At 41.2% G+C, this 14,258-nt stretch overlaps 1 protein-coding gene and 1 pseudogene across 1 annotated transcript in view; one reads left to right on the forward strand and one right to left on the reverse strand.

Moving 5' to 3' along the window:
- LOC123930607 (putative protein ZNF720) overlaps positions 1–14,258 on the reverse strand; it is a 29,896-nt gene that overhangs the window by 11,979 nt on the left and 3,659 nt on the right. The window lies entirely within an intron of this gene.
- Positions 416–590, forward strand: LOC123931990 (annotated as a pseudogene).

A 14,258-nucleotide genomic window follows, 5' to 3' on the forward strand; every position in this document is an offset into this window, starting at 1 on the left:
ATAGGGTTGAGCTGAATTTAAAGGTTTTGCTACATTCTTTATATTGGAAAGGTTTCTCTCCATATGTATGTTTGAATATCTGATTGGAGCTTTTGCTGACAGAAACACACTGCTTTGCAGAAACAGTTGACTTAAAAAGTAAGGTTTTCCATGATCTTTTATACCCTTCACTATTCTGGTCATTTTGATTCTTATCAAGGGCAGTTATCTCCAAATGACTATGTCCTTCATGGTATCTTTGATGCCCTTCACTCTCCCCATCATTGTCCCAGTATGTCATTAAGTATACATTTTCAACAGCACTCTTTTTGTATCTACCCATTGACACTTTTTGGAAAGAAGCTTCTATGCTTGGCTTCTACAGGCAGCTTTGAGTGTCATGTGAAGATACAGCTGAAAAATATCAAATAAGAGAAGCTTTGCACACTGGCAGTATCCTAGCCAATGAGGTTTATCCGAGGCACAATTATTGCTAACTGAAAACTTTTCCAAAATATATCAAATAAGAGAAAAGTAAAATCATTCTACTTATCACACTCAGATGAATATACGAATGTCTTCTAATGTACAAGCTTCAAGTCAATTAAAGAATGTCAGGAAGATGGCCGAGAAGGAATCATGGGGACTTCATTCCTCCATGGATACAGAACTTTGCACACAACATACAGACCACATACCCTAATAGATAATTCTGTGGTATTGTCATCTTGTAGCAAACATCATTTCTGATATCTCAAATAATCAGCAAAGGTGTCATATGAGAATAAAATTGTGGAAGGATGGATTCTTAAACATAAAACTGAAATGAACCCAATAGAATACAGTAAAAATAGGAACATATCCACAATAGGAAGAGTTGGTTGTCAGAAAAGATCAAGAAAATTGACAGCTCATGAACTAAATCAAGAGCAAATAAATGAGAAAAGACCACCTAAAAGAAGTGGAGAAGTAAAAGCAGACACAGTAGAACTAATACCATAGAAATAAAAGTAATTATAAAAGGAGGCAATGTATAATCATGTGCCAAGAAAGTGAAACCAAAAGACAACAATAAATTTCAAAAAAGATATAACCATCATGAAGAAATATTTTAAAATTACAACTTATCAACAACTACTAAGCACACTGAAAGAGTAATAAAGAAACTCCCAACAAGGAAAAGTCCTGGGCTAGATGAATTCACTGGAGAATTCAAACAGACACTTAATGACAAAGGACTTCAAATCTCCCCAAGCATTTCCCAGGAGTGAAGATGAGAGAGATCAGCCAAACATGCTCTCTAGGGCACCAGCATTACCAGGTTATCTGAGCCAGGAGAAGACACTATAGCTAAAGAAGTCTACATCTACAAACTACTACCTGTGAGGAATATTCATGCGAAGTCCACAATAAAATAGAACAAACTAAGTCAAAAGCAGATTTTGCCATTTGGCAACATCATCAAGTGAAAAATCTTCCTGGAATTAAGGATGTTCCAGTATGGAGAACTATAAATTGAAGACTCCACAATGACAGAATGAAGATCAAAAAAGACATGATCATATTAATTGAGACAGAACACAAGTATGAGCATTTTGGACATATCATGATTAAAAATACTCAATAAAAGTGCCTGGGTGGCTCAGTCATTAAGCGGCTGCCTTCAGCTCAGGTCATGATCCCAGGGTCCTGGATTTGAGCCAAGCATCAGGCTCCCTGTTCAGCAGGAAGCCTGCTTCTCCCTCCTCAGCAGGAAGCCTGCTTCTCCCTCTCCCACTCCCCCCTGGTTGTGTTCTCTCTCTGGCTGTGTTTCTATCTGTCAAATAAATAAATAAAATCTTTTAAAAAATAAATAAAAATTTTTAAAAATATAAACACTCAGTAAGTAGGGATAGACTGCAAGCTTCTCTTCTAAGATCATAAACAATGGGATGAAGGGAATACAACACTGCCTTTGAGCATAGTACCAGATATTCTAGTCAGAACAATTAAGGTAGAAAAAATACATAAAAAGAATCCAAATTGAACAAAGATAAAGTAAGATTATCTGTGTCCACAGATGATGTGATCTATAGAAAGCCCTTAAGAATTCTAACTTCATTTTCCCCTGTTTTGTCATTGTTTGTATTGTTTATTTTGCTAATCTTTTTTTCCACAACACTTTCCATTTTCAAAGTTTTTATGCTCTACATAGTTGAGTAAAGAAAAAAGTTGGGGGGCACCTCGGTGGCTCAGAGGGTTAAAGCCTCTGACTTCAGCTTAGGTCATGATCCCAGGGTCCTGGGATCAAGCCCTACATCAGGCTCTCTGCTCAGTGGGGAGCCTGCTTCCCTCTCTCTCTCTGCCTGCCTCTCTCTGCCTACTTGTGATCTCTGTCTGTCATGTAAATAAATACAATCTTTAAAAAAAAAGAAAAGAAAAAATTTGGAATAAAAAACTTTCCTACTAAAAGAAGGGAAAACCTGGGGCACCTGGGTGGCTCAATATGTTTTGTCTCTGCTTTTGACTCAGGTCATGATCTCAGGCTACTGGGATCAAGACCCACATGAGGCTCTGCTCAACAGGGAGCCTTCTTCCCACTCTCTCTCTGCCTGCCTCTCTCTGTCTACTTGGAATCTCTGTCAAATAAATCAAGTCTTTTAAAAAGTAAAAGAAAAGAAGGGAAAAACTACTGAAAATTAGTTTTCCTTTCAGAAAAAACTACTGAAATTTAGTAGAGAAAGAAAATAACAAAAATGTGAAATAAATATAATAGATCAGAGTATAGAATAACAATACATTGAATATAATGCTCATTTTTTTAATTGTTTTTTCTTTTTGTTGGTTTTTTAAAAAATTTATTTCTTTTTTATTACCATATAATGTATTCTTTGTTTCAGGGGTATAATGTCCTTTTTAACCAAACTAATAAACAAAACTGGCAATGCTTTAATTAGATCAATAATTACATACTAATCAGTTAACTTAGAAAAAAAAATACCCAGATAATTCATAAAAATGCACAAATTACTAAGACTGAATTATCAACCATATACTACAGAAACTGGGAATCTTCTTAGACCAGAATAACAGTTTAATTTGGAAACAAAACTGTCCCAGCACAGAAAAGCCCAAGAATGATACTATATTTGATGGAGTATCACTCTGTTCCCTAAATGAAATCTTGAGGGAGACGATACATCTCTCTTTGATTCAGATTCATTATCATTCATTCATTCATTCATTCATTGTCCTCTAGGTCAGAAAGTTGTTCCTCTATTTCTTCCTACCTCCTGTTCATTGTGTCAAGTTTGTTTCCAAACTGATTGATTGCATTGTTAATCTCTTTGATTGTTTTTTAAAGATTTATTTATTTGAGACATAGAGAGAGAGAAAGAAAGAGCATGAGTAGGAGCTACAAGAGCTACAAGAGGGGAGAGGAAGGGAGAATACCAAGCAGACACAACAGTGAATGAGGAGCTTAACTTGGGGCTAGATAGGCTAGTTAGGCTTCCTACTTATTCATTCTTTGATTCCTGCACAGTATATTGCACTTTTCATCGTTTCTGGTTTGATGTCTACCATTATGTTAAATTGGAAGCATTTTTTGAGCGGGGCGGGGGTGTGCCATCAATGTATGATGTCTCTGTTTTGGGAATAGTTCTTTGTTGTGTAGAAACAAAACTAATTTTTCTGTGTTGGTTTGTGTACCAGCTTTATAAAATCCATATGCATATGAATTTTAACAGGATTAAAACAATAAGGATTTCAGGAAAAAAAAAAACCAATAAGGATTTCGAGGAGAAGAAATGGCAGTGGCGTAGGAGGGTCCTAGAATCATGTGTCCTGTCATGAGCACCACTAGGTAACTGTCAGGTCATCCTAAATGCCCCAGACATTGGACTGAAGAGTGACAGGAGAAACTCCCCAAGTAAGAGGACAGAAGAGGCCACATGGAAGATGGCAGATAGTGCAGAGACATGGTTTAGGGAGGAGAGGAGTATAGCATTGTGGAGGGCAGGGAGCCCCGGCTGTGCTGTAGGTGTCATGACAGAGGAGCACTCAGGGGGATGCCTCAGGAGGTTTCCCAAAGCCATTGGCTTGGAGAGGGAGAAGGGCTGAATTTCATGAGTTCTTGGAACCAGCACATCTTAAAGCCTGGAGTTTAATGCTCAGCAGGTTTGGATGGGATAGAACCAGGAGGGCAGTGGGGTGCTCCTGGAGAGAAGGCTGGCAAACAACCTGGGGCACCAAGCATGGAAACAGTCATCTGAAGAACACCTGGGGTGCACAGTGAGGAGAGTATTCAGTAGTCTAGGAGCACATTCCTGAGAGGAAACATTCAGTGACATGTGGCTTCCAAAACCTGAGAGCCCTCTCCTGTCCTGTAGCATAAAGACTGAGTCCCACTCAGTGAGGACACTGGCTGTCTGCCTTGCTTGCACCAGGCCTCACCCCTTGTGATCTGAGGGGACTGCCTTTCTCAGTGGGGCTTTCCTCAGGCTCAGCAAGGTCAGCCCCTGCCCACATTACGTCTCCTGAGCAGAAAGTTCTACAGGGCCACTCCTGGTGGAGTTGATGTCAGGTCTCCTTTCACAATCGGAGCAGAGCTCACCTAGTTCAAACTGGCCACATTCAGGCCAGGGACCAAACACTGCCCGTAGCAGGCAAGGAGAGCCCCTGCAGACCACTGGTCTGAAGGATACAACAGGACACATCACTGACTTTTCTAATGGACAGAGGAAAGTAGGGAGTTAGACAAATGCCAAGATGAAAGAATTCATCCCAAAGAAAAGCAGCAGATAAGACCAAGGGCAGACATACAATGGAAACAGTAGTAAGGAGCTTGATGGAGAATTTAAAGTTGCAATCATAAGGATACTCAAGGAGTGAGAAAACAATTTTGAGAACTTTACCACAGAGATAAGAGTTAAAAAATAATTGGGTGCTTGGTGGCTCACTTGGGCAAGTACCGACTCTTTTTTTTTAAAATATTTTATTTATTTATTTGACAGAGAGAGAGGTGACAAGTAGGCAGAGAGGCAGGCAGAGGGAGAGGGAGAAACAGGCTCCCCACTGAGCAGAGAGCCTGATGCGGGGCTGGATCCCAGGACCCTGAGATCATGACCTGAGCCGAAAGCAGAGGCTTAAACCACTGAGCCACCCAGGCTCCCCAAGTACCGACACTGGATTTCTGTTCAGATCTTGATCTCAGGGTCCTGTGATGTAGGCTCAAGTCACACTGTGTATTCAGTGTGATGCCTGCATGTGATTCCCTCTCTCTGTAGCTCCCACCCGAAATCTTGTGATTCCCCCCCTCAAATATTGTTGCCTCTTATAATTTTATTCCTACAGTCAGTTATACTTTGTCTTCTTTCACTTCTTCACTTGTCATTATAGTCAGTCTTTTTTCTGTTATTCTTCATTTAGTTCATGGGCTGTCAGTGTTGTTGATCTTTTCTGCCAAGTACCTCTTCCTGTTCTTGATATGTTCCTATTTTTACTGTACTCTGTTTGATTCAGTTCAGTTTTCTGTTTCCATATCCTCCATTCTTCTGCTAAGTTTGAGCTCATATGATCCTTTCTGTGATTGTTAGAGATACAGGAAGGTGATTTCTGCTACACTGTGACCATATCACAGAATTATCAATTAAGATATATGGTCAGTATGTTGTGTACCATGTTACATATCCATGAGGAAATGAGGTCCTGATGACTCCTTGTCAGCCATCGTTCTGACATTGTCTGAGTGACTTGATGCTTCTGCATTAGAAGTCATCAGTGTATTCTTCTGAATGTAGTAAGTGAATGGTTTTACTTTTATTTGGTATCTTTCAGCTCTGTCCTCACATGAGACCCAGAGTTTCCTGCTACAGCGGAGCATAGAAGGTTCTTTCCAGAACGGGTCAACACACAGATGCAAAGATAGTGCTGTTGAGATTTTACACTTATGTACAGACTGGGACAGTGATGGGGAGAATGAAGGGCCTCAGAGAAATCCTGGACGATACGCCCAAACCAAGGCAATTGCCCTTAATGAGAATCTCACTGCCCCAGATGGTGAAGGATATAAACCGCTGTGGAAGACCTCCCTTTTTAAGTCAACTGTTTCTGCAGAGCAGTGGGTCTCTGTCAGCACAGGCTCCAATCATATATTCAACCATAGCAATTTATGGACAGACCATTTGGAATATCTGGAAAGTAACCTAGTCCATGCTGAGAATAATGATTTGAACCATTTGGAAGATAGGATTGGCTGGACCTTAAATCAGAGATTTAGAAATGAAAAACAAAGTGCTCAGTTGGATCCATTTGAGAGGGGCTTCACTGAGGAGTCAACCCTACAGAATAACCAGTGGCTTTTCACTGGAGACAGAATTGCTCAATGCACTGAATCTGAGAAAACATTGAACCAGGGCTCCAGTGTTCACAGATGTGTCAGGGCTAGGTTTGCAGAGAACCATTATGAATGTGATAAATGTGGGGAAGGCTTTCATCCAAACTCTAACCTCACTATACATAATGGTCACCATTTGGGAGGCAGTCCTCATAAATATAATGAATGTGGGAAAGCTCGTACCCAGTCCTCCAGTGTTGGTGATCATCAGAGAATTCACAAGGGAAAAAGCCCATTCACATCTAATAAACCAGGGACCATGTTTAATCAGTCATCACACTAAACATCAATGAGATAATCCGTTGGGGAAAGGAAACTTACATTTTTAAGGAATGTGGTAAATCCTTTGACTGCCACTCCACACTATCTCAACATCAGCGAATGCATACTGGAGAAGTATACAAATGTGAAGAAGGTGGTCAAAGCTTTAAGGACTGTTCATCAATAAATGGACTTTCGCAGATCTATCCTGGAGAGAAACCCTGCAAATGTCAAGAATGTGGCAAGGCTTTTAATGATCACTCAAGTCTTAATAGACATCACCAGATTCATATTGCAGGGAAAAATTACAACTGTAATGAATGTGCCAAAGCCTTTACATTATGCTCAAAACTTATTCAACATCAGAGAATTCCTAGTGGAGATAAACCTTACCAGTGTCAACAATGTGGTAAGAGCTTTAACCACCCCTCAAGCCTTACTCAACATCGCAGAATTCATACTGGAGAGAAACCTTACCAATGTCAAGTCTGTGGCAAGGCCTTTAACCACAGCTCAGGCCTTACTCAACATTACAGAATTCATACTGGAAAGAAACCTTACCAATGTCCAGAATGTAGCAAGGCCTTTTTACACAGCTCAGCCCTTGCTCGACATCACAGAATTCATCATGGAGAGAAACCTTACCAATGATAAGAATGTTGTTAGGCCTTTACAGGCACTCTGTCCTCACTAAAAATAATATTCATACAAGATAGAAGGCTTACCAGTGTGTAGAATGTAAGAACAGGGGCACCTGGGTGGCTCAGGCAGTTATGCGGCTCCCTTTGGCTCAGGTCATGATCCCAGGGCCTGGGGATTGAGCTCTGCATCGGGCTCCCTGCTCAGTAGGCAGCGTGCTTCTCCCTCTCCCACTGCCTGACCCTCCTCTCTACTTGTGCTCTCTCTCCATCTCTCTGTCAAATAAATAAATAAAATCTTAAAAAAACAAAAGAAAAAGAGAATGTGAGCAAAATTGGATAAAGAGTGCTCACCAATGCCTACAAGAGAATTCATATTAGACAATAACCTCACAAATATAACCAGTGTGGCAAGGTCTTTGTCCAGCATGCATACCTTCTAAACAGAGAATTCATACTGGAAAGACACCCAGTGAATAATGTGGCCAAACCTCTAGCAGGCACACAACCCTTACTGCACATCACAGAATTCACCCTGCAGAGAAAATTACGGTTGTAATGAATGTGAGAGAGTGCCTAAGGACTGCTCCCTCCTCACTCCATATGAGAGATTTTAAATAGGAGAGTAAGTGTACAAATACTAAGAATGTGTCTGACCTCTCAGTGGGACTCCCAACTTTCTTAAATTAACATCATTATTTTCATATAGAAGTGAAAGTGTGAAATGTAAAGAAAGTGACCAACTGGAATTCAGTGCTGACTCCATATGTCAAAATGTATACTAGATTCAAATCCTTGGAACATCGTGAATGTGGAGAGGCCTTCATTTTAGTATACATTGGAGCACATATCAGAGAGTGCTTTAACACAAGTCAATTGAAAGTTAGCAATGTTTAGAAAACTATTGAATTGAACATCAGATGCCAATGAATGTTACAGAAATCAAGCCAATGGAATACATTATTCACCCTACTCAGATATTACCCTGCATGAAAATAGTGATTATAAGGAGAAATCAGACCTGAACACTTAGAAAATGTATATGGTAGTCTGTTAAACAGATTTCGTGGATGGACTTTTTCATTTATACGTGTGTGTGTGTGTGTAATATATATGTATTTCAGTATTCAATTTTTACATTAACCCTATTTGAGATTTGTGACTAACAATATTAATGTATTTCCTCTGAAATCACTGCAGAAAATTTCTCTGTTCCTCATGGGTGTGTAAGAACACTCATGTTGCTACATCAAAGATTTTAGATGTCCTGCTCCATTAAGCGGGACTCATGCATACCTCATTTTCCACGGAAGATGAATGTATGATATAAAACATATGAAGTACATCTCAGTGGAGATGGTGCTTACGGTTATAACACTGATATGACATTCCATGAGACAGGTGTTCAGAGCACACACTTCTGGATGTATTGCAACTAAAGAACTTCCTGAATATTAGAAATAGGAGGTTTTCCTGGGGAGGGAGTTATGGACATTGGGGAGGGCATGTGCTATGGTGAGTGCTGTGAAGTGTGTAAACCTGGTGATTCACAGACCTGTACCCCTGGGGATAAAAATACATTATATGTTTATAAAAAAAAATTTGGAAGGGGAGGCGAACCATAAGAGACTATGGACTCTGAAAAACAACCAGAGGGTTTTGAAGGGTCGGGGGTGGGAGGTTGGGGGAACAGGTGATGGGTAATAGGGAGGGCATGTATTGCATGGAGCACTGGGTGTTGTGCAAAAACAATGAATACTGTTTCGCTGAAAAAAATAAATTAATTTAAAAAAATGGCAAAAAAAAAAAAAGAAATAGGAGGTTTTCCTAATTGTTCTTTAAGGAAAAAGAGGTAGCCTTGCAGTAAACTACGAATGTATCTTCCTAAGTGCAATCGTTAGAGAGTATGACTGGATGTGGTTGAATGAGGAGATCCTGACAGATGACTGAAGGAGGGTAGCTAACTCTTCCCTACAGTGCCATACCATTGAACGTACACATTTCTGAGGAGTGTACCTCTGTCGTGAAATTTTTGGAAATAGGTACTCCACATCTTTCTTGCAACACTGGAATGCTTTTGCACATGTGTATTCTGTATTTCGAATGTCAACAATAGAGTGGATTTGAAAATCATAACTTAGTGAATGTGTGAACATAATATATTTACATTAATAAAACACTGGTTTTCAACATACGGATATGGGTGTGTCATGAATGATGTGTTGTCCTATGTCCAGTGTTATCCGTCTCATTGAGAGTTGTAGGGAGCTGATTGAGTCAATCACCTGTTTGATCCTGGAGTAGAATAACAAACCTAGGAATCCATTTTCCCAGTGGTTTGAAGCTTTAAGGGCTATGTGATTATGTTTTCCCTTAGTCTATGATGTGATTTTCTCCTCTTTGTGAATACGATGATATTACCGTGGGTGTATTACCAAGGTGTGTAACATAGAGACATTGTTCATGTTTTAGCTCATGTGCTCCATGATACCGCTACTTGGCATGGATTTTGTGTAGCCAGCAGTTTTGCAGGGACCTTACCCTAACAGGAGCCCTTCTCACTAGTGCATTCCGCAGTCAGCACACTGTAGGGTGACAAGTTAGTGGAACATCTCATATGACATCTGCACTCTGTCCTTGTAAGCCACCATCTCTCCTTTCTCCCAGTGCTTTCCTTCCCATGTCTCATAAAGACGACTCCCCCTCCCACAGCACTTCTCTAAATCTGTTTTAGTCAGAATGGCGTATTCTGGACTTAGACTTGGGATTCTATAGCACTGTACCATGGCCCTAAATGAAGGTATGTACCCCACATCCTACATTGAGTGTTGTTTTGATGTGTCTATGAGGTGCACATGCACATATGACCATCCTATGTGTGTCATAGATACCCCATAAGAAGGAGACATCTATCCCAATAGGAGTGATGACGTAGCCCAGGGAAGAGACAGAAAATATTTAAGCTGAAGAATTAGAATGTAGAGGAGGACAACTATCCCTAGTTGCCTGTGACTCCCTAGATGTAGAAAAATAACTTGTACTTGTTTTATGACCTACTTACCTCCAGATCTCCAGTTGTATTTGTGGTCATGTTTCTTTCCACCTATGTAGGCACTACAACCATTCTTTTTTGCCTATATTATTGAGATAGTGTCCTCAGAAAATGCTTAATTGATATTAGACAAATAGAAAGCAAAGGGTATTAATGCAGACAATTAGCACAACAATGTGGGAATGTGAATCTAAGTAAAATTTGGGGAAGGCACCATCCTTCATGAGAAAGACAGGGCCTATTAAAAGAAAATGTGAGAAAGTATTTCCCAAGTTGGGAGGGACCCGGAGGTGGCTCCCTTTAGTCACCGCAAAGGCACAAGGAGCTCTTACTGGTGTCATCTGATGAATGCATGTAATGGGGAAAAGAAATGGAAAATGTGGATTTCTCAATAGTAGGGAAGTCCTGGTTTATCCTGATGATTTGATCATTCTCCTGTGTCTTTCTGAGGACTAATGCTGCTGGATGTCAGTGATTACACTACTTTCCCTGCCTAGATTGGTGACAAGGGATGGAGAAGGGTGTTAGATGATGCAATCATGTGGGCAGCTTTAAGATGTCACACGATAGAACAGATATTTGAGCTGAAGAAGACTTCTGGGCAGTGGCATAGGCCAGATCAGCACAGCATGTGCTGTGGTTGTTCCTCATTTCCCAGGTAGATAATCCCAGTCAAGGTCAGATCCGGTGTGGTTGGGTGATCCTTCAAGGAAACTGTTTCCCTACTGTGCAGGACCTTCCTCCCTTTTCTCAGAGCCATAACTGGTGTAGTTCTAGGGGCACCTGGGTGGCTCAGTTATTAAGTGTCTGCCTGAGGCTCAGGTCATGAGCCCTGCATGGGGAAAATTCTAAAGGAATTTTTACATGTTAAAGTAGACGTGCAGGATCCAGGGGGATCAGGCTGGGATTGCCTTTTGCCCTTAGTGAAGTGTTAACATCAAGGCAGCTGAGTTCCTAGAGGAATGTCCCTCTGCCTGTTTGAAGGACTTGTCATTGGGCTGTAGACAGTAAGGGCATTTAATAATTTCTCTTCTGCCTCTGTTTCCCACATCCCAGCGGAGGTCTGGGATCCGCATCTTTTGGGGTCCCAAACAGAACAGGTTCTGCCATTCCCGCTGACAAAATTCAAAGGCAGAGACACCAGTGGTGGTGAAAGGAAAAGGGGATTTGCTTCAGGGAGGTGGACAGTGGGAAGACAGCAGAGTAGCCTCTCAAAGACTGTCTCCAAAGTACTGAAAATACTCCCAGGTTTCTAAGGAAAATGTAGGGCAAAGGTGGGTGGATGAGTAGTGCAGGTAGGCAGTGGAAGTCAAAGCGATGGCGTCTGTGAGTCAATTACTGGTGGGGACTGGCTGGCTCAGGGCCATGCTTAACTGCGTGAGGGGGTGGTTTCAGTTTCCCTCAGGATGATTTGCTGTCAGCATCTTCCATGTGAGGTGAGACTCGAGCTGGAAAGAACCCAACCAGGAAGTTTGAGGTCAAAATGGAGGCACCCAAAGTCCTCTTTCAGTGGCGTGTGTACAGCCCCAGTGCCACACTGGAAAGGGTTTTCCCCATATAAGGGTTTTTTGGTTTTGGGTCTTTTTTGTTTGTTTGTTTTGGATTTGTTTTATTTTTCCTATCCCTGTATCCTCAAGTTTCATTTAAATTTGATTCCAGGGGCACCTGGGTGGCTCAGTGGGTTAAAGCCTCTGCCTTCGGCTCAGGTCATGATCTCAGGGTCCTGAGATTGAACCCTGCATCGGGCTCTCTGCTCAGCAGGGAGCCTGCTTCCTCCTCTCTCTCTGCCTGCCTCTCTGCCTACTTGTGCTCTCTCTCTCTCGCTGTCAAATAAATAAATAAAAGATTTTATTTATTTATAATAAATAAATAAATAAAAGATTTTATTTATTTATAATAAATAAATAAATAAATAAATAAATAAAAGATTTTATTTATTTATTTGACAGCGAGAGAGAGAGAGCACAAGTAGGCAGAAAGGCAGGCAGAGAGAGAGAGAGAGAGGGAAGCAGGCTCCCCGCTGAGCAGAGAGCCCGATGCGAGACTCGATCCCAGGACCCCGAGATCATGACATGAGCCGAAGGCAGTGGCTTAACCCACTGAGCCACCCAGGCGCCCCAATAAATAAAATCTTTTAAAAATAAATAAATTTGATTCTAAATTTATTATTATTATTTTAAATTTCCAGTGTTTTTCCTTTAAACTGTATCACAGATGAGGTCTCATTGGCTTTTGTAATAATTATATATTGAAAAGACTCTTCAGTATCTGGTAAATAATTAAACTATTTCATTGTGCATTTGATAAACATATGAGAGTCCTAGGGCTGCTTTAAGAAAGTACCAGAAATGTGGATGCCTGGGTGGCTCAGTTGTTAAGCGCCTGCCTTCAACTCAGGTCATGATCTCAGGGTCGTCGGATCGAGTCCTGCAAGAGGCTCCTGCTCAGTGGGGAGCCTGCCTGTGTGTATTCCTTCTCTCTGTCTCTCTCAAATAAGTAAAATCTTAAAAAAAAAACACACACAAATAGGGTGGCCTAATACAGAAATGTTAAGGAAAAAAAAAAAAGGCAAAACAAAAGAAAAACAAATGTACTGATTCCTAGTCCTGAGTGTAGAAGGCATCTGCAGGGCCATGTTCCCTCTGAAGCCTGTCAGGGAATATCTTTCCTTGCTCTTCTAGCTTCTGGTCTTGGTGAGCAGTGTTTGACTTTCCCTGGCTTGTGGTGCATCACTCCAATCCTTCATCTTCACAAGATGCATGTCTTTCTATAGGGACACCTGTCATACTGAATGAAAGGCCTGCTCTACCCCAAGATAACCTCATCTTAACTCATCATATCAGCGATGACCCCACTTCCAGTAAGATCACACTGAGGAAGCCGGGGCTGAGGGCAGGTGGGTTAGGACTTAACAATATCTTCTCTGAGAAAAAGCACATTTCAACACATACTAGTAAGGATATTGATGATGATCTCTTATATTAAGTCAAAAACTAATTTAACCAGACCACCTGATATGTTTAATGTTGTGTTCTCCTTGGCACAAATCTAAAAATGCCTCATAAGAAAGAGTCACAGTGTATTTGCTGATGGGAAATGCAACCCGCTCGATTTTTGTTTGCATTATTTTTTAATTACTGCTAGTAATGAAGAAAGACTGATGTCACTATGTTAAGGGTTTGCTCTGCATTCTTGTAGGGACACAAGGCAGGCTGCTCCAAAAAGTGGCACATAAAGGTTGTTTTGAGCTAAAAGTAATAAAAACCCAGCAGATGGAGGAAAGGCCCTCTGCTTCCCACGTAACTGCCTAATACACATCGGAAAGGTGAGCCTGCAGCAGGAAGACAAGTATTAACCGAGACCCCTCGTCTGCCTGATGGAACAATCTTGTTTTTCCAAGCTTCTCTTTTCACCTAGCCAAGGAGTCTTCTTCCCGGCCCCTCTCCTTAGCTCAAGTAAGCTTCGTAGTGCCTTGTTGTCTTTGGACTTGCATATCTGTGTGGGTTCCACGGACGTACGCCTGTCTCATGTCAATTTGATTCTGAGGCCAGTGAGAAGGACCACAGGGCAGGGGAAGTTCTCCCTCCCCGACATTCTCAATTCTCTTGTTAGTCTAACACTCGAAATACAATCTCTGCTGTTTCAGGTATGTAATCACGTCGTCCATGAAAAATAACAGTTCTAGCCTCCTACTGCCCTTGTCTTGTTTCTGTTTCTCTTTACCTGTTTCTCTGGGTCCCCGCTCAGGCATCCTGTGTGTGGTGAACGGGGAGAGCCCGGACTGGGCCCCTAGACCCAGACTCACTTTCATGAAAATGCTCAGCGTTGACTGCTGATCATAATGTTTGCTGAAACCTTCTTGCTGAGATATAATTTCAAATGTTGTATTTGGCATGATTTTACTACCAAATATCTTACTGATGGATCAACCGTACTCAAATATGTTTTGTTT

This window comes from Meles meles, chromosome 19 (genome assembly GCF_922984935.1).
Source record: "Meles meles chromosome 19, mMelMel3.1 paternal haplotype, whole genome shotgun sequence".
Classification (NCBI taxonomy): Eukaryota; Metazoa; Chordata; class Mammalia; order Carnivora; family Mustelidae; genus Meles; species Meles meles.